The sequence below is a fragment of the Bombina bombina genome, chromosome 2 (genome assembly GCF_027579735.1).
Source record: "Bombina bombina isolate aBomBom1 chromosome 2, aBomBom1.pri, whole genome shotgun sequence".
Lineage (NCBI taxonomy): Eukaryota > Metazoa > Chordata > Amphibia > Anura > Bombinatoridae > Bombina > Bombina bombina.
The window spans coordinates 1,253,533,249-1,253,557,709 of NC_069500.1; the positions used below are offsets into that span (position 1 = coordinate 1,253,533,249).

Consider the following 24,461-nt stretch of genomic DNA (forward strand, 5'->3'; position numbering starts at 1 on the left):
TCTTAGTTGAAAGCTAAACCTAGGAGGTTCATATGCTAATTTCTTAGACCTTGAAGGCCGCCTCTAAGCGGAATGCATTTTGACCACTAGAGGGCATTAGTTCATGTGTTTCATATAGATAATATTGAGCTCATGAACGTGAATTTACAGAGGAGTGAGCAGTGATTGGCTAAAATGCAAGTCTGTCAAAAGAACTGAAATAAGGGGGCAGTCTGAAGATGCTTAGATACAAGGTAATTACAGAGGTAAAACGTGTATTATTATAACTGTGTTGGTTATGCAAAACTGGGGAATGGGTAATTAAGGGATTATCTATCTTTTAAAACAACAAAAATTCTGGTGTTGACTGTCCCTTTAATAAAGTGTTTAACAATGTATTTATTGTAAATATTTTGCATTCCAATGTTCTTCACATAGCAGAATATTTTCTATGTATTTTAAAATAAATATTCCTATATATATCTGTATATATATATATATATATATATATATATATATATATATATAAAATCACATTTTTATATATATATATATATGTATAGATATATATTTTACCAAAACGCCGTCAGATATATATATAAATATATATTTATGAATAAATAGAACATATTATTCTATGTGAAGAACGTTGGACTGTGATATATTAATAAAAAAAGCAATTAGGGTGTTCAGTTTTGTTCCCCACTTTTCTTGCTCCATTGAAATCTATGGAGGATAACGTTAATGCCGTTACAATATTCAAAGTTTGGCTTTTTGCCGTGAGCAAAAACTTTTTACTTTCAACTTCTAATATGAGCTCTAACCAATGTGCGCAAAAAGCTTTTTTTCTAGCGGAGTTCGTGCATGAGCGTGATTGATAAATAGCCCCTGGTCTTTTAACCCTGTGTCAAATCACAGTGGTGTAAAACTATTACTTGTATTAGATTGTCTAGAAATTAAAAAGCAGTGCCATCTGATAAAATAATAATCATATAGCCCCCAATCAACAAAATTACTCTAATGAATTAATTCCAGTGCCCCCAATGTCATGATTTTGTAAATGAAGTAAAATTAAAATAGTCAATTAAATTAAGATGTCTGTAGTAGACGTCATAACACAAATATGCACATTACCTGGAAGATATCCCATCAAAAGGTATCAGTTCAGAGCACCATTACTGCCCTACAAAAAATGGTTTACAAGAAAGAGCGAAATAGTTAATTTTCTTTACTTGTAACTTAATTAGAAAATGTAAAAGAGAATAGGATTTTTTATGTAAATTAAAATTATTATTATAAGATGTTATATATAAATTAATATAATAATAATTTTGTGTTCTTTATATTAGTATTTTGAATAAACTACAGTAACAATAACATTACACAATAAAATAGTTAAAGAAAAAGTTTTAAATGTATTAGAATTAAAATCTGTATATTCAGGAAAGGAAAATAATCACTATAGTTTACCAGTCCAAAAGTAATGATACCGAACCCCTGTGCAATGAACTTTACTCCTACAGGGGTATGAAAAAGGTCATGGTGGACCAGGAATAATAATGAAAAACTTTATTAAAGGGACATGAAACCCAAAATGTTTTCTTTCATGATTTCGGTAGAACATACAATTTTAAATAACTTTCCTGTTTACTTCTATTATCAGATTTGCTTCATTCTTTTGGTATCATTTGTTGAAGGAGCAGCAACGCACTACTGGTTTCTAACTGAACATGGGTGAGCCAATGACAATCGGCAGCTAGAAACTAGGTTCTTTGCTGCTCCTGAGCTTTTCTAGATAAAACTTACAGCAATGGATAACAAGAGAAGGAAATAAATTAAATATTAGAAGTAAATTGGAAAGTTGCTTAACGTTGTATGATCTGTCTAAATCATGAATGTCTAATTATGACTTTACTGTCCCTTTAAGTACAAAAATAGTAAAAATAAATAAAGACCATTAAATTTATAATTTAGGAAACTCAGCCCTACATATCATATGAGTTTCGTGCAGCTCCTGATTTTTTATCTTAGCAAGTGACAATAATTGCTAGTCCAGAGGAAAAAGGTTCATAAGAGCTACATTTCTTTCTCATCCGCTGCAATTTCTATTTTATCTGGGACTCATGTATTTAATAGAAATCCCCATCCCTAAATAAAATATTATTTGGTGTAAGAATAGATGTTCATCCAAATGAACTAATATGCCAGTTATTCTTTTATCTACCATTGCTGAATCATATTTATGCAATATTCATAATTAATAATGTGTTACTTATTGTAAATATTTCTCATTCCAATGTTCTTCATATAGGGGAATATGTTTATTGTATTTTTAAACTGATATATATATATATATATATATATATATATATATATAAGGTATACCTCACTTTACAGCGCTTCACTAATACAGCGCTTTGTGGAGCTGAAGTTCAACCTCCAAGGATTTTGAAATAGTGCTGTAATCATCGTGAGATTGTGAGAAAAGTGACTGGCACCATTGTGTTATGCTTAGTTCACTTGGCTTACTGCTTTACAGTGCAATCTGTGTCTCAGTGTTATAGTCTGGCAAATTTTACTACAGTAATTGACAATATTTTACAGGTACAGTATTTATTGAATACTGTGCTGTGCTAGTGTTAAACTAAACGTAGTACTATTGCACCCCTAATATATTAGTTCAAACAAGTTTTCAAGTTTTTAAACACACTGGCAAGTGAAAAGAAAGATAAAACCGCCTTGTTTCACTTTAAGGCGGTTTTCACTTTACAGCGGGGCTCCGGTCCCTAACACGCTGTATGGGCGGGGTATACTTGTATATATATCTGTGTGTATATATATATTTAAGAATAAATAAAACATATTTTTCTATGTGAAGAACAATGGAATGTGAAATATCCATATTTCATGTAGGGTTTAGCGCATGTGAATAAAATGAATTTAGAGAGCAAGTATGGATGTTGTTTTTTTTTCCAGTTTGCGCGCTCAATTGATGTCTATGGGAGAATACATAAGCGTATTTAAGATATTCATAGTTGCTCTTGCACTAACTTTTTCCTTTAATTCATAATATAAGCGACTTGACGCATAATAAGCCTCCATCTAGCGAAGTTAACATGCGAGCGGGAGAGCAAAATAGCACACCACTCGTAATCTAGCCCTATAGCAGAACCGTTTAAAATATGGCATGCTCTGCTTAAACTCATAAGGCTTTATCCACTTCCCCATCTTCGCTAACACCACTAAAAGGGAAGCAGAACTTCTCTCTATTTCCCACCCCTTCTTTACCCTTGTCTATACATAACACCATTCCACTTGTTGCTTACAGGCAGAGGTTGAGGAAATTACTGAAAGATGTATAAATAATTGGTTCAAGTACTCACAGCCATCTCACTTTCTAAACTATCATCCAGATAAGAGTAACCTAACTTGACGGCTGACACCATTTAAATTGCTATGTTATTCATCTAGAATCCAAGTGAAGGGTCATGTTTCCTTGATATTTAAATTTCTGGTAGCGAGCTTATTTAACTCACCCCCTTCTTATGTCAACAAATGGAAGAATGATTTAGGTCTCTCTTTACAAGAGCTGAACTGGACCCCAACATTTTAAAAGATTGCAGATTTCTCCACCTCTGCAAATATCATAGAAACTAACATCAAACTCCTTACTAGGTTGTATTTCACTTCAAACAAATTGAGCAATGGAACAGTACTCGTATAAAGTCCTAGACAAGGTTGATTCCTTCCACGAGATTTGGTTCCCATGGTTTACGAAATTCCCAAAGTTGGACATAAGCCCCAAGCCTCCCTCTTAGAGCATTTCCCTCTCCCCCCCCAACCCCCCCTTCTTTTTTTCCCCCTTCTCTCCCCTCCCCCTCTAGCGTATTCCGTTTATCTCAACTTCATTAACGTATAGATACAATTATCATAACACCACTAACAGTAGACACAACTATTCGACACGTCTCCCTTATAGACATCCCCTCGAAAAGAGACCCTTTTATACCTATTTCTATATTCAGTCCTTACAATATACCTACATGTTTGTTGTATTTACTTATTGATGACCTTCCTTTGTAATACTCAAAGGCACTGTTTTACTACCTGTAAGTTTGTCTCAATAAAAAATTTTGTTTAAAAAAAAAACAAAAAGCAACAAATTGAGCAAAATTTTCCCAGGAATTAAAATAAATGTTGGAGATGGTGTGATGCTATAGGCACATTAACACATATTTGGTGGGCATGTTCACACTGAAATGGAAAAAATGATCTCTTGCAAAATAACATTTGACCCATTATTATTCTTATTTCATAAGAAAGTTAAACTAATCTGTAAACTCGTAGACATGTGCATGGCCAAAAAAATTTGGTTCGGATCGATTCAGATTTTTTCGAATTTCGGTTCGGATCGATTCAAATTTGGAAAAATTTGAATCAATTCGGTACGGATTCGTTTCGGATTTATTCGGATTCGAATAAATTCGGCTGGATTCGGTTCGGAAATTCGGAATTTCGGTAAGTGTTAGGTGGGATGTGCTGTGTATTAGACTAGTATTATGTACTGTATATTAGGTGTAACCCATAGCAGAGTGATATAACCTAATATACTGTACAATACTAGTGTAATTCATGGCCATCCGAATCTACCGAATAAATCCGAACTAATTTGGATTTATTCGGTAGATTCGGCACTATTTTAATTCGGAAATTCGAATCGATCTGAATCCCGAATTTTACGAATTTGGCCGAATCTCCGAATCGATCCGAAACGAATCGCACATTTCCAGTAAACTGAGTCTTTGACTATTTCACATCCTTTTAAATAGTGCTACTCAATACATCCCTAGAAAACAGAAACAAACCACTATCTCATTGATCTCAGAGTGGATTGCACAAATCAACAATACTATCTCTCTCTAGACAGTTATTTGTATATGGTTAGAGCTCAACTTCCCATGGGACGAATACCTTAATGTCAAGATGGTGTAATATTTTTTTTACAGTTGGAGGTTTACTACCTGTATAGCGTGAGCAAAATTAATGCAATTTATTATATGTTCCTTGTCAATGCTGTATTTAAAACCTGTTTACATTCAAAACGATTGGTGATTGAATATACCACTATATGTGTTAGATATCAGAAACTGATGCACAGGATTGTTTTGTTTGTTTGATTTTATTTTATTGTATTTTTCCAGTGTAAAATCTTAATTGAAAAAAAATATATACATATATAAAATAAGACTAGATGCTCATTTCCCACGTTTGATTCAGAAGCCCTGATAAAGCCTTGCTTTATGAGTCCTGTTATGACTCTTAACAGAGCTGTAAAACAATAAACTACATTGGTTTCTAAATTTAGCTCTTCCTAACAGAAATAACCTTTTTAAAGGGATAATGCTAGGATTTGTACAAGGTATTACATTATTATTATTTTTTTATTCTGCAAAATGGTATTTAAAAAATGTATTACAGTTCCTAACTTAAAGAAAACAGTTTTTTTATTTTTACTTTTCTGCTGGTCATGTTACCGTCGAACAGCAGAACTGTGGGAGCTGTCTTTAATAATGAGTTGTGCACAAATATTAACTTCATGTAAGTTTTATATAGTAAACGCACTGTTTGCCCTAGGGGCAATTCAAAATAGATATTCCAATCAATTTGACATCACCCTTCAAACAGACTTTAGAAATGTATTATTTAACTATTTGAATTTTGAAAACCAATATTGGCCTGTATCTACTGACGTTTCTTTGATGTTTGTACATCTTTTTTTTTTTTTTGAATGGTAACTTTTTTTGCATACTTGAATCACTTGTTAATAAATAGAATTGTTTCCTGGTTTTATAACATAAAATACAGCACAATTCACACAAATCAGCAAAGAAATACAATTTAATAAAAAGTAGAGACCCGCATTTTAAAATGTTAATTAAAGTCACATTGCTGAATGCGGAGAGCAATACGCTCTCCGTATTCAGCATTGCACCAGCAGCTCACAAGATCGTACTCGATCGGGTTGTATTGTGGCGATTCCTGTCCGCCTCATCAGAGCAGGCGGACAGGGTTATGGAGCAGCGGTCTTCAGACTCACCAGAAACACAGGCCCTCAAGCTCCATACGGAGTTTGATAAATGGGCCTCAAAGGGGCCAAATTATCAAGATCCGATGCCCCTGTTTCCACACGAGCCTTTAGGCTCGCCGGAAACAGCAGTTATGAAGCAGCGGTCTAAAGACTGCTGCTCCATAACTGATCCGCTGCCTCTGAGGTTGCGGTCTTTAATCTGCCCGATCCTATACGATCGGGCTGATTGGCACCCCCTGCTAGCGGCCAATAGACCTCAAATCTTCAGGGGGCAGCATTGCATAAGCAGTTCTGGTAAACTGCTTGTGCAATTATAAATTCCGACAGCGTATGCTGTCGGCATTCAGTGATGTCTGTCGGACATAATACGCTACAGCATATCATGTCGGACAGACATTGATAAATTGGCCCCAAACAATCTAGTGGATTAAAACATCTATTTTGTGACATAATCAACAATAACATTCTAGTACTTATTTGTCCAGTATTTATAAGGTCAGAGATAAAGCTGTATTCATTTTCCATTCTTTAAAATGACAATAAAAGGTTTGTTAGGTCCCATGAGATATGAGATATGAGTTCTAATCTCTGCAAGCTCATCATATCAGCACTGCACAGTTTCACAGAAACATTATGATGTAACAGTAATAATAAATGAATGGTTTATTGAACAAATCGTCTACTGAGCTTGCAAGAAAATATAGCAACTTGCAAACAAAAACACTAATCACACTTCAGCAATAGTGAATAAATTATCAATTTTCGCATTGGCTGATTATTTACTGCTGTCGTGTTGCTCTGCAAAAGAAAAAACGACAAAAATGACTGTTACTTGTACCCAATTCAAACACAGGAAAAACAAATGTTCTGGAATTATTGTTGGCATACTTCTTGCAAGCAAAATAATTCAAACAACAGTGCTTTGAAAGATCTGGGATATATTTAGTAAGAATCCCAAAATTAGCTATGCTGAAAAGTATTATTTAGAATGGCAAAAAAATGCAATTACATCCCTTAGACCCTTGAATAATAATTGTACTTGACTCCTGGGATCAGTTCATTTTAATCCCGAAGTGATTTGAGACATAAGACATTGGGTCCATTTTGCAAATAAAAAAGGGTTTTGGCTAGAATGGATTAAAGATACAGAAATGAGCCTAAACTAAAGCTTACAGGGTCTAAAGATGATTCCACATATGTCTATTAATATATCAGATTGGATCAGATTTATATCTATCCTGATGCTCAGTATGGGAAAGATGCAGATACAAGACTTTTTCTTTTCTTATTCTGTTGCAAAGTATTTAGACCTAAGCAATATATTGATGTAATACTATACATAAATCTGGTGTATTTTGCATCAAATAGATACATGCACTGCACACAGGGATGGACTGAGCAGTTGGGCAATAGGACCTGGACTGATGGCCTGGCATGTAAGGGCCCCCCAAAAGGGTGGCTCCTGATTTACTGATTATGCTCACAGTCACAGTTTGTTAAATGAGCTAGCACAGCAGTGACTGTGTGGGAGTGGGTGGTAGCAGGCAGGCAAATTTTAGTATGGGATAGCTGTGCTAGTGGTTTTGAGCTGGGGCTGGCAGCAGATGATCAGGAGATAGCATAGTGCTTACAGCTGTGCTAGCAGTAACTAAGCAATTAAGGTGGGTGGTCAGAGTTTATGCCTTCTCTCTGGAGTAGAGGCCCCATCCCTGGAGTGGGTGGCCTATGCCTGGATAGGAGGTTTGTTGCTCTAGGAGCCCTGTAGTATGGGCTCTGGCCCTGGAGGGGGGTCTCTGTCTATGGGGGCCCTGGAGTAAGGGGTTCCTGGCCCTTGATGTTGTAGGCTCTATCCCTGGATAGGGATTTGTTGTCCATGGTAGGGGCAAGGTAAGTAGATTGAAGGTTCAGGGAGGGGCATATAAGGTATGTGGGGCGGAGCTTCCTTAATTTTTGCCTGTTGGTGCTGGTTGATTTCAGGTTACACCTGACTAGACACTTAAATGATTGAGTCTGATCTGAGATCTAATGTAGGGACATAACTGAGCAAGGCCATTCAGATCTAATTTGAGATTAATTTGGTCACATGACTGACAAAGAATACATAACTATGGTGATCCAGTAATTTTTGTGGAGGACAGCTAGCTACTATGGGCTAGATTTATTAAAGTTGACGCGTACAGGGGCGCGTATACGCGCCTCTGTACTCCTCTCAGGTCGCCTCAGGTCGCCTCAGCTCGCCTGTGGCGGGGCGAAATTACCTGCAGGTATTCGCCATTGCACACAAGCGCAATTTTGCGCTCACGTGCAATCCCGCCTCCTGCCCGTGCACAGCCAATCACGCGCGGGCAGGAGCTGTCAATCTCCTCGGTCTGACTAGACCGAGGAGATTGAATTTCGCCACATTAGAGGTGGCGAAGAGGTTAGGGAAGCGGCGGTCTGGTGATCGCTGCTTGATAAATGATGGCTAGCAAGTTCTTGTGAGAACTTGCAGCCGTATGGGTTTAATAAATCTAGCCCTATGTATGCAATACAACAGTGTATGACAACATAGCATACAGACAGTGTAGAATAACCCAGAGGCTGTATACAAAAATAAAATGGGTAGTAGGTCAGAATGTTGTGCCTGTCTGACCAGTTGAAGAATAAAACTCAGGCAGACATGAATTAGCTGCTTAGTGTGTGGCTACATGTGCATAAAATTCCAGGTAGTGTGAAGCCTTGAAGGTCAACTGTTATCGGCTTGTAAAACATTCTTAGTATGTGAATGTGCTGAGCAGAAAGTGTTTGCTATGCAGACGTCCTGAAGGGTAGAATTTTATTTAAACATTCTTAGGGAATATTTATAAAGGAATAAAATACACTAGATAAGTCTTCTCATACGGCTTAAGATTTTACTTTCATGTGTTATTTTCTTTACAAAGCACAATAGAAATGCATCCAATGTGCTTCAGACTCCACAGCAGAAGCATTCAAACATTTTATATGTAGGGCCAGTCACTAATGCCCAAGGGCCACATTACATTTTACTTGTAGGCCTCAAAAAAAAATTTGCTTTTATAAAAAAAATTCTATTAAAAATCACATAGGAAATTACTTACTATTAATGGATTTTATTTAAAGGGATAATATAGTCAAAATTTAATATTTATGATTCAGATAGAACCTGCAATTTTAAGCAACTTTCTAATTTACTCTTATTATCAAATGTTCTTCGTTCTCTTGGTATCTTTATTTTAAAAAGCTACAATGCAAGCTTAAAAGCCATCCAATTTTTGGTTCAGCACCTGGGTAGCGCTTGCTGATTGGTGTCTAAATGTAGCCATCCAATCAGCAAGCGCTGCCCAGGTGCTAAACCAAAAATGGGCCAGCTCCTAAGCTTACTTTCCATTTTTTTTTAATAAAGATACAAAGCTAACAAAGAAAAATTGGTAATGGGAGTAAACTAGAAAGTTGCTTAAAATTGCGTGCTCTATCTTAATCATGAAAGTTTAATTGTGACTAGACTATCCCTTTAACTGCATATACTACTCAAATGTACAAACTTTGGTTCAAATACACATGCTAAAAGGGCTATTTTAGCGAAACAAGTGACATGCTCTAATTTGTAAAATCTGGCATTATGAGTAAATGGTAAAAAAACACCTACCAGAGAAAAAAAGGTAACAGAATCTTAATCCTGATGCCATTTTTTTTAGTGTTCCCCTATACTTTCAGTGGATAGCACAGGGTGCACTATCATCGCTCATATAGTTTTGCTGGAAATCTTAGCACTCTGGGAGACCTGAAGTAAAGTGTTAAGGCATGAATTATACATAACAAAACACATTTATTTATTTATAAAATATTTTATCAGGAAGGATACATTGAGATTTCTCTCGTTTTCAAGTGTCCTGGGTCCACAAAACATTGCACTGATACAATAGGGTACAATAAAATACAAAAACAATAATAATACACAATATATGCAAACATTTAACATATATATTATATATTATATATATATATATATATATAATCAACCATGACAGGTGCATTCTGTTTTGAGATATGTAGAGAGGGATCTCTTAAAGGATATTAGGCTTGGGGAAGGTTTGAAAGTGTGCGGGAGGTCATTCCACATGTATAATATACTAAAGTATTTAACCAATTGTTATACAAATTACATGTAAAATATATATGTATTGGAATAAATGGTTTAACAGTGATTTAAAAGGATATGGTATATAACAGATTGTGGTGTTGGACTGGGAAGGGCTCAAAGGTGTATATATTAGTATGTTTATTTATATGTGTGTGTACATATGTATGTACACATACACACATATATCTACACACATACAAATATACACACAAAGGGCTCAAAGGTGTATGTGTTTGCTTGTGTATTTGTATGTGTGTAGATATATGTGTGTATGTATATATGTGTATGTATACATATATATGTACACACACATACAAATAAACACACTAATAAATACACCTTTGAACCCTTCCCAGTCCAACACCTTGTCATATACCATATCCTTTTAAATCACTATTAAAACATTTATTGCAATAAAAAAAAAAGAAAAACATACTTTAAATGTTAGTGAAGAACTATTTGATTTTCAGTTTAGCGCACTTTAGGATTAGTGCGATAACCTAAATGAGGTATTCAGCAATCCTCCATAGAAGTCAATTATGTGAGGGATTTAGTACACCCATGCTGTCCAACATATAGATGTTAGCACATCCAAGGCTTTTGCTTGAGCGCTAATAATTTACTTTGAACTTGTAATAAGGATTTGATGTATATATCATAACTTGTGAGCAATATTCAACAAAAAAGTGTGAAAAAATACTTATTTGTATTATTTTAATAAAAAACATGGCAAACAATAGTGTGTCTGTGTTTTTTTTTCTAAAGTCTATTCTAAAAAGAATAAGGGTCTATCCCCATATGTAAATAGCCTTTTATCTAAACATAGGGACTCCCATGAACCTCTATTCAAATAAATGCAGAATTATTCATAGAAACATAGAATTTGACGGTAGATAAGAACCAAAAAGGCACAATAAGTCTACCCATATGTTACTTTTTTTAGAATAGCCTTATGCATGTCCCAGGCATTGTTGGATTCCTTTACAGTCTTTGGGGCCGAATTATCAAGCTGCGAACAAGCCGGACACATAAGTTAAGAAGCTGCAGTCTTAAGATCGCTGTTCCTTAACTTATCCTCCACCTCTGAGGCGGCGGACAGCAATCATCCAGATCAGATAAGATCAGTATGATTGACACCCCCTGCTAGTGGGCGATTGTCCGCGACTCTGCAGGGGGCGGCATAGTTCACAAGAACTGCTTGTGCAATGATAAATGCCGACAGCGTATGTTGTCGGCATTTATCAATGTGCGGCGGACATGATATGCTAGATCGTATCATGTCCGCTCGCACTATGATAAATTGGCCCCATGGTCTCCAGAACTGTACACACTATTCCAGATGAGGCCTAACTAATGATCTGTAATGTGGCATAAGAACGTTGCTATTTCTGCTACTGATACCTCTCCCAATGCAACTAAGTATTCTACTGACCTTACTGGCTGCACTGCTGCATTGTCTACTATTTTTAAATCATCTGAAATAATAATTTCCAAGTCTCTTTCCTCTTAAGTTTAAGGGGCCAATCTATCAAGCTCCGAATGGAGCTTGAGGCCCCGTGTTTCTGGCGAGCCTGCAGGCTCACCAGAAACAGCAGTTATGAAGCAGAGGTCTAAAGACCGCTGCTCCATAACCATAACCCTGTCCGCCTGCTCTGATGAGGCGGACAGGAATCGCCACAATTCAATTTGATTGAGTATGATCGGGTTTATTGACGCCTCCCTGCTGGTGGCCCATTGGCCGCGAGTCTGCAGGGGGCGGCGTTGCACCAGCAGCTGCAATGCTGAATACGGAGAGCTTATTGCTCTCCACATTCATCGATGTCTGTCGGACCTTATACGCACTGTCGGATCAGGTCCGACAGACATTTGATAATTTGGCCTCATAGTCAGTAATGTACCACTGGGACTATAATTGGCCTTCAGATTTTTGGTTCCTATATGCAAAATTTTACTCTTGGCAATATTACATTTCAGATTTCCATTTATTTGCCCAGCCCTCCAGTTTTTTAATATCTATGTTCATTTGATCAAAACCTCCTGGAGCATAAAATCTATTACAAATTTTTGTATCATCAGCACATTTTTTGTATCATTCATGCCAGGGGATCACTATTATTGATGTGATCACCTGGCTATTAAAAGCTATATAAGCACATGTTTAAATTTAGGGGTCTTGCAGGCCTCTAAACCTTTTTGAAGAGCTGTTACAGACCCATATAGACCCCTTTCCTACAATATTTGTATTTGTTTATTTTAATTTGTCATTTTAATTTACCCACCGGATTTATTACGAGGCATTTGCCTTTTAAATCAGTTTCTAGTGTTTTTCTAGGGCTTAAAGGGACATTAAACCGAAAATGTTTCTTTAATTATTCAGATAGAGAATACAATTTTTTAAAAGTTTTCAATTTACTTCTTTTATCAAATTTATTTAATTCTCATGTTATTCTTTGTTGAAGAGATACCTAGGTAGGTAGCATGCACATGCCTGAAGCACTACGTCAGGAAATAGTGCTGCCATGTTGTACTGCAGACACGTGCACACTCTTGAGCTTACCTTCTTGCTTTTTAAATAAGGAAAACAAAGAAAATATGTTAAAAGAAGTAAATTAGAAAGTTGTTTAAAATGTTATGTTCTATCTAAATCATGAAAGAAAAAAATTTGGGTTTATGTCCCTTTAAGGGAGCTGAGATTGAGGGTTTGAATATTTACCACCTCCATCCATCTCCCTAAAGCTCTTTGCAGCAACCTGGCACATCCGGGTTTCCGGGGCCTGGTGACGTCCCTGGCATCTCCTGTCTCCCCTGTTGATGCCAAGCTACAAGACCACCATGAATGCAGGTGAAAGGGCATTCAGAGGGAATGTAATGAGCTAGAAAGCACCCCTCACACACAGGATGATGACACATGCACTAAAGCATTGTGAGGATGACAACCTTGCATTGTCTTCCACACTTAAGGGATTAATATTGTTACACATACTTAAAAAAAGATCAATGATTTCCATATGATATTGATGATTCAACAATATACTGTATGTAAAAGGAATTTTATGCACCAGTGTTAGAGCCTTGTTTTTTCCCTATTTTTTTTCCCGATTTCAATGTGTGAAATATTTGCATAACTGTAGCTGTCTCAGAGGTCTCAATTGAGACCAGACCTGCACCTCTAGCAGTGCCACCTAGCCCTTTAATCAGTAGTGGTGTGGCTACAGGGAGCATGTTGGGTCCCAGACTCCACCTGCTTCATGTCTGGTCCCTCTGTGTACCTCCCTGCAAAACGGGGCTCACAGGGTAAGGACATTGTTTGGATTTGTATTTACAAATATTGTCATGGGGTTTCCAAGATGCCGCCACATTGTTACTGTACAATATGCCACCATATTTGTATAAACAGTGCAATTTCCCTGGCATGGACTTACCAAGCTGGAAGGATGAGTCACAGTTACAGAGAAGCAGAAAGGGGCTCAGCAAGTGTTAGACTTCTTCAAAAGAGAACATTATTTTAATAATGCAAAAGGGAGCAGTGAGTAGAGATTATTGGGTAGATTTATCATGCAGTGTAGGCTGCTGTTTCCGTGCGAGCCTTCTGGCTTGCCAGAAACATAAGTTAAGAAGCAGCGGTCGTACGATCACTACTCCTTAACTCATCCGCCACCTATGAGGTTAGCGGACTGCAATCAACCTGATTGGATACGATCATGATGATTGACACCCCGGCTAGCGGTTGAATGTGCAGGGGGCAGCTTTGCACAAGCATTTCACAAGATAAATGCTGACAGCGTATTCTGTCAGTATTTATCGATCATGTCCGCCCGACATTTGATAAATCTACCCCGAAGTATTCAGAGGACATTGATGTTGATGATTGCCATATAATAATGATGGTCTTGCAAGGGTAACTTTTGCAATGATAAAAATGATACCACAATCCACATAAAGGGAGTATTTTGCCATCAACTGGCAATTTTCTATGGCAGAAATGGCTTTCAATCTCAATTAAGAATCCAATTTTAGTGAAATCTCAACCATTTACATTTATATTTTAAGAACTTGGTAGCTGATTTTCTGAGCAGCCAAAATGATTCTTGCAGATGGTTTCTTAACAAAGATGTTTTTTTTTCTTGAAATCTCACAAATATAGTAGGCAACCAAAGAATAATTTGTATTTGGTAAACTGCCAAGGTTCTACAGCATTGTGTTAGAAACATAGAACCTCAAACTGAAGCCTCTGAAAATATTGCAATGTTGTCTGTATTACAAGGGAAATAATCTTATTATATTAACAATTTCCTTGGTACACAATGTAGTAAATAAAAACTCTTTTCTTAATAAGAAGACAAATGATGTAATATCATAATTGAAGAAAAGTTCAGTATGTTTATATATATTTATTGTGCCTATTGATTCTACTCTGGTGATTGTTTTGTCATAGTTGAGATATTTATCCCTCTGGAATTATAACTAGTGTGTGTGTAATGTATTTTTTACACTTTCACACGTACAATAACTCAAACATTTCCTGTATATAGGGATCTATAAGCACTCTAATTCATTTATCACTTCTTGACAAGCTACCCAGTCATCATCTTACTGAGTGTACTGTCCGTAGATAACATACTGTGCATGAACTAATTATTCTTCTGTAACTTGATAGCAAACATTCCACCCTGAGTACACATTACATCACAAATGCAAACTTCATAATGCGTATGACTTGCCAAAAGGAGGTCCTTTGTTTAACCACAATGACACGTTCTGTAGCTTTTATTGGAAATTATTTACATGCTGGTTGGCTGAAATGCAAGAACTACTGTTGTACCTACACACACCCTTGTATGTTTGTCTACACTACATAAAAGTTAAAGGGGCACTAAAAACATGATTTAAAGGGACACTGAAATGACATAGCTACAATAAGCTGTAATGAACAACTAGTATTATTAAAGGACACAACTTTTATTAAGCAAGTTTTTTCACATCTTACTGCAATCATTGAACTTTAGCTTTTACTTAAACACAGGGCAGTATTCTAAAAACATTGGGTCACAAGTTTAAGTCCCCACAGGGCCAACTCAGTGTTATATAGGTTGCCAAACTGAGTACAATTGAGTAATGGTAGCTCTTATTTATCGGTTGATTATCGTTGCTACAATCCTAATAAACTCACAATGACTCCAAACACCTACTTGAATAAATAAAAAGTATGGTTTTATCCTGGATCAGAGAAAAATAGAGTTGAACTATCATTGGGTGGAGCTTGAGTATTCTAGGGCAGTGAGTGGTCAAGTGTCATTCACAAAACCAAGGACGAGGACATAGGAGAAGAACAGTGACAGTAGGAAGAGAGGGACAGAGCTGGCTGGGAGCTGTAAAATGACATCACGCTATGTGTGAGCATAGGGGCGTTGTGCAGTATCTTTCCCAGAGTCTGCTTAGAGAGTTGTTGCTCTTCAGTAGAGCTATGCACGGGTGAAAAATTTGGTTTGGACAAATCTTTCATAATAAATATTAAAAAACTTTGTATTTCGATTATTTGTTGCCCGTGCTATTTGGTGTTTGTCTCGTTTTACACAAAACAAATACTGAACATTCGTGGAACATTTACTTTAATTTTCTTTAAATGAATATAAATGTTTCTTTGCTACAGGTGAAAAAGTTCAACTGTATTTTTAAATACTTACCTTTAGTGTAACCCTTTTTCATAGCACCCCGGGGCGCCATAATAGGAGGCTAAGGGGGACGATCCCAGGCCTGCGCTAAAAGACCTTTCACCTTTAATACGGGCCCTGGGATCCACTGCACTAATCCTCCAATTAGCACACCCTGGGGCTCTGTGAAAAAGTATCAGGATTAGCGCAGCTTCCCAGCTCGCTACAGGTAAGTATTTTAACCTTCTAAGGTCATTTAAAGGAAACAAATTAATACTGACACATTTCGTCAGTACTTATTCGTTTTCTTTAAATTTCATGGTGCATTCAATCAGATTTTTGTGTCGTGAAAACAACATGCATATGTCTATTCTTCAGCTTATAAATACTACATTAATACTATATTTTGAGTTGACTTGCTGAGTAATATTCAAATAAACATTCTTATTGCTTTCCTTCAAATCATACCCCAAAGCTCTATTAATTACATATACTACTGTACTCAGTGTCATCACTTTGTGTTACAATCAATGTGTTTGTTTGACAATTCATAATTTTAAAATACACACATATATAATGTCTAGATGAGAAACATTAATTAGTGTTTAAGTGTCTATAAATATTTCAGTGCTAAGTAAATAGTATTTTTGCATACATTCAAAATCACTTAAACGAACATTAAAACATCTTGTCTTTGTGTAAAAAATTATGCTTTGTCCCACACCCACTAGAGCACGGGTGTCAAACACAAGGCCCGCGGGCCGAATCCAGCCCACCAGACATCGTCATGTGGCCGTGTAGCCGCCGCCGGCCGCCAGGCTTCACCTTTTATTCTCGCTTTTTTTTTTTTTTTGACACAAGAAAGCCGCCTCTTCAGCGCATGCACGGCAGCCTACAAGCCAGCCCTCTAGCGGCGCCGGCCGTTCTACACAGGAAACCTCCACTTTACATGCATTCAGGAAACCTCCACTTGTTTTTATATTGAGCGCATGCCATCCTGTGATGTGACAGATCCAACGGCTGCCTGAACCCTTCTCTCCTGTACTGTAAGTACATATGATGTATGTGGGGGGGAGGGGGGGTCTGCTTATTAGGGGGGTCTGCTTATTATTCTGCTTAAAAGTCTGAGCGGTAAACTTTGGATATACTGACCACTTCCGTGTCACTTTACAGTGGTATAGGGACCATAAACTACAATCAAATAACCCAAAAATGTCCAAGAAAAGTTAAAAAAAAGTTAATGCCTTGTGTTTGCCATATGTGTAATAAACAGTGTTTGGCAATATTTGTATGTTTAAAAAAATAAATAAATTACTGTCTGTTACCAAAAATCATTTTTCAATAAATTGTACAATAATTGTACATTTGAATATCTACTTGCCATTATTCTGACTATGTTTCTGCTTTCAGAGCTAGTTATTACTTACATTATTACAAAAAACAGTAATAATTGAATGCAGTGACAATAATTTATGATAATAAAGAGTGGACACATAGTCCCACAGATACAACCGGCCCTTTGAGGGTGACCAAACTGCTGATGCGGCCCACAATGAATTTGAGTTTGACACCCCTGCACTAGAGGGTCCAAAAAGCAAAATCTGTTACCTAGGTTTCAAACTGCTGCATATAGCTTTAACCAGCTCTTTTATTTGCATCATTTGCAGGTTACATCATTTGTTTTTTGGCCTCTCTATGGAGCGTGGGAAAAGCACAAGATTTACACTACAACAAGTTATCTTTAATGTTTTTTTAAAATAGTATATATATATATATATATATGTATATATATATATATATATATATATATATATACAGGTAGCCCTCAGTTTACGCCGGGGTTAGGTTCCAAAAGGAATGGTTGTAAATCAAAACCGTTGTAAATTGAAACCCAGTTTATAATGTAAGTCAATAGGAAGTGAGGGAGTTAGGTTCCAGGCCCCTCTCAAAATTGTTATAAGTAACACTTAAACATTATTTTTAAAGCTTTGAAATAAAGACTTTAAATGCTAAACAGCATTTTAAACCTAATAAAATAATCACACAACACAGAATATATAATTAAACTAAGTTAAATGAACAATAACATTTGCTAAACTGCATTATAAACCTAATAAAATAATCACACAGCACAGACTTCACTTGCATTTTTCTGCAGTTATTTCTATGCATTCCAATCTGGACTGATTTATAGACAGGAAGATCTTGTTCCTTTGAAAACTGCTTGATAGCTCAGGTCTAGTTACACAAATTAATTTCAGCTTGCTTGTCTTGCATATCTTTGCTGCAACACAAGCGGACAGCCCCACCTACAGGCTATTTTAATCAATGCACTGCTTCTCAATGCTTTTCAATAGCAGTCACATGACTATTATGTTATTCTGAAACGGCTTAAATTGAACTGTTGTAAACCGAGGGCCACCTGTATATGTATATGTATATATACTGTATATATAAATAAATATATATATATATATATATATAAACCCATTTTTCGTTGGCCCAATTATTTTATCTATCTATTAATTTATCTACATGTTTATTCTTATTTTTCTAAAACTAAAAAATAATTTGTTTTGTCATTGAGACGGTATTTGGTAAACTGTAGTTAATGTTTAGCCAGCTGCTTATTTTTAGTTCATCACACACACAATGCCATAATTGCTGAAAGAAGAAATTAAATACAGGATTGAATGGGAATAGCATCAATAATATGCTTACATGGTTAAACAATGAAATATATAGAAAGTAAAACAATAAAAAGTCAAACAAAAATCTTTTTTTCAAGGTCAGAAGTTGGACCTACTCATCTGAATTAAGTATATATACCAGTTGCTTTATATGTTAAGGATCATATTTCATTTAAGACAAAGAACAACTTCTCTAACTGCACTTACAATGTATAACATTGCAAGTAACTGTAGTATTTAAAGGGACACTAAAGTCAAAATTAAACATTCATGATTCAGTTAGAGTATGCAATTTCAAACATCTTTTTAATTGATTTCCATTTATTTAAATGTGCACTATCTTTTTATGTACAAGAATTCACAGAATATACATATATGCATTTTGTGATTGCATAGTTGCCAACAGTCCCTAATTTCCAGGGACAGTCCCTGAATTTTGTTGTATGTCCCTGGATTTTTTTTGTCCCTGGAAATGTCCCTGAAAATCTCCTTTGCACATTATTTGTTGTTTGCATATATATATATATATACACACACATGCACATAAACAGATAGATGATAAATAGATATAGTGTATTATTTAAATATAATTAATTCCTAATGTATTATTATTATTATTATTGAATGGGTTTACATATTATTTGTCTTTCTAATTTTGATGCTGTGTTGTAAAAATAACCATATGCCCAGAATGTGTTCCAGAGACTGGGTAGGTGTAAGAGCTTGGTGCTGTAATCTGTATAATAAACTATGGATAAGTCTAAATTATACTATTACTTTCAAATGGGTGTGTTTTGATTGCAGAACTGAGTGGGCTGAGCAGTTGAACAGTAGGTCGTCAATACTCCAGTAACCCGCTTGCTGGTTCTGCTGCAAAGTGTCCCTGGAATTTTTTTTTAAATGTTGGCAACTATATGATTGGCTGGGGACTGTCGTGCATTTAATGGTAATTTAATAGTAACAAGTTTAATTTAAATTGCATTTTAAATTATTTCAGAATCACTGGGCTAGATGCTTACTTGTTGGAGATACTAAACTCTGCACCCTCTCCTCTGCATAACATAATTTGCTATGTTTTGAAAATGCTCTGGGTAAATAAGTGCAGTATTATTACACTTGTTCTTTCATACAGTGATCTCTGCATTATATTGTCAGTAATGTTATGCTTCCATGAGGGGGTTACAAAGATACATTTTAGAATTTAAATTTAATGAGAAGGATATAGGTGCATATCTCACTTTCTCGCAAGCAAAGCAAAGTTTTAGTGGTCTATAAAGGGTTATTTTCACCATAGTAATGCTAACGCAGACATTGTCCTTCAGAAAAAAAAGAAGCAGGGGCGGAACTACAGGGGGTGCAGAGGTCGCAATTGTGACTGGGCCCCTGAGGGTGGGGGCCCAGCATAAAAAAAAATATTTTTTTTCTTCAATAAAAAACGTTGACCTGCCACTGCCTGCACTGATATCATGTGAGTGTGACATGATGCTTCACTAGTGTCTCTGACTACAGGGGTTAGTGTTTCTGTTTTACCCATTGGTGTTTATGTGTGTGTGTGTTTGTGTTTATGTATGTATGTGACTTTGTGTATTTATGCATGTATGTTTGTGGAACCAGCAAATTATAGACCTTGTTACTACAGCATGGGGGGCAGGGGGTAAACAGTGTCGCTATACAGTATCACTATATACAGTATGGGGGGGCTGGACTATGTCACTGACTACTGTGGTCACTTTATAAAGTACTGGGGCAATTAGGGTCAGGCCAGCCATCTCTCCGGCAGATTACAGACTGTGTCACTAACTCACTATATACAGTACTGACGGGTTAAACAGTGTCACTATATACAGTAATAGGGGGTCAGACCATCTCAGAAACTGTGGGCACAGGGTACCTCCTTTTGCAGACGTAATCTGATTCACATTTGTTTTTTTTCTGTGTTAAATGTAAAAAAAAAGGAAAAAAAAAAAAAAAAAAGGATATGTATCAAATTCACATTTTTTTTTTTGGGGGGGGGGGGGGGGGGGGTAGGGGGCCCTTCATAGATTCTTGCACCTGGGCCCTGTGGTTTCTAGTTGCGCCTCTGAGTAGAAGTGTAGAAGTGGAGGTTAAAGGGACAATAAACCAACATTTTTCTCTTTCGTGATTCAGATAGAGCATGCAATTTTAAGCAACTTTCTAATTTTCTCCTATTATGAATTTTTCTCTGTTCTCTTGCTATCTTTATTTAAAAAGCAGGAATGTGATGCATAGGAGCTGGCCCATTTCTGGTTGAGAACCTGGGTTATGCTTGCTTATTGGTGGGTAAATGTAAGCATCCAAAGAGCAAGCGCTATCCATGGTGCTGAACCTAAAATGGGCTGGCTAAGATTTACATTCCTGCTTTTAAAATAAAGATAGCAAGAGAACGAAGAAAATTTGATAATATGAGTAAATTAGAAAGTTGCTTAAAATTGCATGCTCTGTCTGATTCATGATAGAAAGAAAAATTGGGTTCAGTGTCCCTTTAAGTTATGTTAAAGAGTCAGTCTACTCCAGAATTTTTATTGTTTAAAAAGACAGATAATCTCTTTATTACCCATTCCTCGGTTTTCCACAACCAACACAGTTATATTAATACACTTTTTACCTCTGAGATTACCTTTTATCTAAGCCTCTGCAGACTGCCCCCTTATTTCAATTATTTTGACAGACTTCCATTTTAGCCAATCAGTGCTGACTTATAGGTAAATCCACGGGATTGTGCACAATGTTATCTATATAACACACATTTAAAAAGCTAAAAAAAAGCACTGAGATAAGAGGTGGCCAGCAGGGGCTTAGAAACAGGCAAACTTAGAGGTTATAAAGTATATTAATATAACAATGTTGGTTATTCAAAGCTGGGGAATAAGTAAAGGCGTTATCTATCTTTTTAAACAATACAGTTAAAATTAATCTTTCATGATTCAGACAAAGTATACAATGTTAAACAACTTTCACATTTACTTTTATAATAGACTTTGATTCATTCTCTTGGTATCCTTTGTTGAAGGAGTAGCAATGCACCAATGGGAGCTAGCTGAACACATAGGGTGAGCCAGTAACAAGAGGCATATATATGGAGCCACCAATCAGCAGCTAGCTCCCACCAGTGCATTGCTGCTCCTGAGCCTGCCTAGGTATACTTTTCAACAAAGACTACCAATAGAATGAAGCAAATAAGATAACAGAAGTAAATTGGAAACTTTTTTTTAAAATTGTATGCTCTTATCTGATTGATAAAAGATTCATTTTTACTTAATTGTCCATTTAAGCAACAAATTCACCCCTTGCTGCTTATGGGATAGGTGAAGCTTTACTGTGCACGTGCAGTAGAGCTTCACCCAGTTAATCAGGTAATCACAGGAAGAGCACAAACAGGTGCGACAGTACCATAGCTGTCTATCTACATGTGCATAGTTCTACATTACAGAGTATTACTGCACATACGCTACAGGGACTTTAAAAGCTAAATAAATGCTGTATATAATGATGTATTCAACATAATTGTTTTCCTCTTACTATGTTACGAATGAGTTGTTTTACCAAGCTCCTTCCTTTAGGTTTAATTTTATATTTCAAATAGCTGCTTTTCCTAACTGAAACCACTACACATAATGCAGTGTTGTGTTTTTGTATATACAGAGAGAGACACATACACACAGAGATAAGTTAAAATCGTATGTTCCTGTAGGCTCAGGAACAGCCATTTCAAACACACAATTCAACCTAAAGGATGAATTTCCCATATACCCAGCAGCTGGTATAACAAGTCAACAGAAATATATGAAGGGGAAACACATTTTACTTCCTTTTACATATCTTTGGGAAGTGTGTCAAGGTTTTTTATGGGTGTGGTTAGGTTGCCTTGTGAGCAGAGGTGAGACTGTCCTATGAGCTAAATGATGTCACTAAATACTCCAGTAAATATTGTAACTTGTATCTCTATAATCATAACAACCTCTCTTTTAGAGATAATTTCTATTCATTACTCTCAGAGATATTAGAAAATTAATACAACACTGGAATATTTAATCAGCAGGGGGTATTCTTACCTAGCCAGGCACTATGTTTTGTCTATTTAGTGAATTTTAAATGGCCACAATTCAAAGCTTGATAGCAAACTCACCGGATCTTGTTTTTTATGTGATTAAATTCTGTGCAGAACAAACAACCTACATTGTGTTCATGTGTCTGCCAGATCATTTCATATTTGTCCTAATTTCTTTATTCTTCTCTTACTGTGTAGAGATTAGTGAACCCCCTTTTTTATTTATGTATTTATTTAATTTGCATTTGTACTTATAATGGTAACATGTACATTTGCCCAGCATGCATAGATAGACTTGTAGTTGTGAGTCTATCTTCTACTATTGTTTAAAATGTAAAACAGGGCTGTAAACATCTATAATATTAATGTAAGAACACAAATAACGCATTAGGTAAATGAGATTAATATTCAGTAGTGTGGAAATCACAATATTTTAATTGCAAAATAATGTATCTAGGGCATCTAAATGTAGCCTGTTCTGTCAAAATTAATAATTTATAATATCCTAAATATATTCTGCTTGGCTGTAAAAAGAGGTAAGATTTATGCCAGTGTTAGAAAATAATGTATAGGGGTGGAGGTGCTTTTTGAAGTGGTAGATTCTATCAGAAACTATTAAAGGTGCCAGACTTCCTTTAACCCCTTAATGACCACATCACTTTTCCATTTTCTGTCCGTTTGGGACCAAGGCTATTTTTACATTTTTGAGGTGTTTGTGTTTAGCTGTAATTTTCCTCTTACTCATTTACTGTACCCACACATATTATATACCGTTTTTCTCGCCATTAAATGGACTTTCTAAAGATACCATTATTTTCATCATATCTTATAATTTACTATAAAAAAAATTATAAAATATGAGGAAAAAATGGAAAAAAACACACTTTTTCTAACTTTGACCCCCAAAATCTGTTACACATCTACAACCACCAAAAAACACCCATGCTAAATAGTTTCTAAATTTTGTCCTGAGTTTAGAAATACCCAATGTTTACATGTTCTTTGCTTTTTTTGTAAACTATAGGGCCATAAATACAAGTAGCACTTTGCTATTTCCAAACCATTTCTTTTCAAAATTAGCGATAGTTACATTAGAGCACTGATATCTTTCAGGAATCTCTGAATATCCATTGACATGTATATATTTTTTTTTAGTAGACAACCCAAAGTATTGATCTAGGCCCATTTTGGTATATTTCATGCCACCATTTCACCGCCAAATGCAATCAAATAGAAAAAATTGTTCACTTTTCACAAATTTTTTCACAAACTTTTGGTTTCTAACTTAAATTATTTACAAACAGCTTGTGCAATTATGGCATAAATGGTTGTAAATTCTTCTCTGGGATCCCCTTTGTTCAGAAATAGCAGACATATATGACTTTGGTGTTGCTTTTTGGTAATTAGAAGGCCGCTAAATGCCACTGCGCACCACACGTGTATTATGCCCAGCAGTGAAGGGGTTAATTAGGGAGCATGTAGGGAGCTTTTTGGGGTAGTTTTAGCTTTAGTGTAGTGTAGTAGACAACCCCAAGTATTGATCTAGGCCAATTTTGGTATATTTCATGCCACCATTTCACCGCTAAATGCGATCAAATTAAAAGAAACGTTAATTTTTTCTCAATTTTAGGTTTCTCACTGAAATTATTTACAAACACCTTCTGCAATTATGGCACAAATGGTTGTAAATGCTTCTCTGGGATCCCCTTTGTTCAGAAATAGCAGACATATATGGCTTTGGCATTGCTTTTTGGTAATTAGAAGGCCTCTAAATGCCGCTGCGCATCACACGTGTATTATGGCTAGCAGTGAAGGGGTTAATTATGTAGCTTGTAGGGAGCTT

At 36.0% G+C, this 24,461-nt stretch overlaps 1 protein-coding gene across 6 annotated transcripts in view; it reads right to left on the reverse strand.

Moving 5' to 3' along the window:
- The window catches only part of LOC128650252 (uncharacterized), a 156,290-nt gene that overhangs the window by 12,228 nt on the left and 119,601 nt on the right, over positions 1 to 24,461 (reverse strand). For 2 of the 6 annotated variants that reach the window (XM_053704067.1, XM_053704068.1), the window contains exon 2: positions 1,114 to 1,162. The exons of 3 other annotated variants lie outside the window; for them this stretch is intronic. The gene's annotated coding sequence lies outside the window, so the exon portion shown is untranslated. Of the gene's footprint in view, positions 1 to 1,113; positions 1,163 to 9,713; positions 9,782 to 24,461 lie in introns of those variants that run through there. One more of the 6 variants, XM_053704070.1, reaches the window with a different exon arrangement.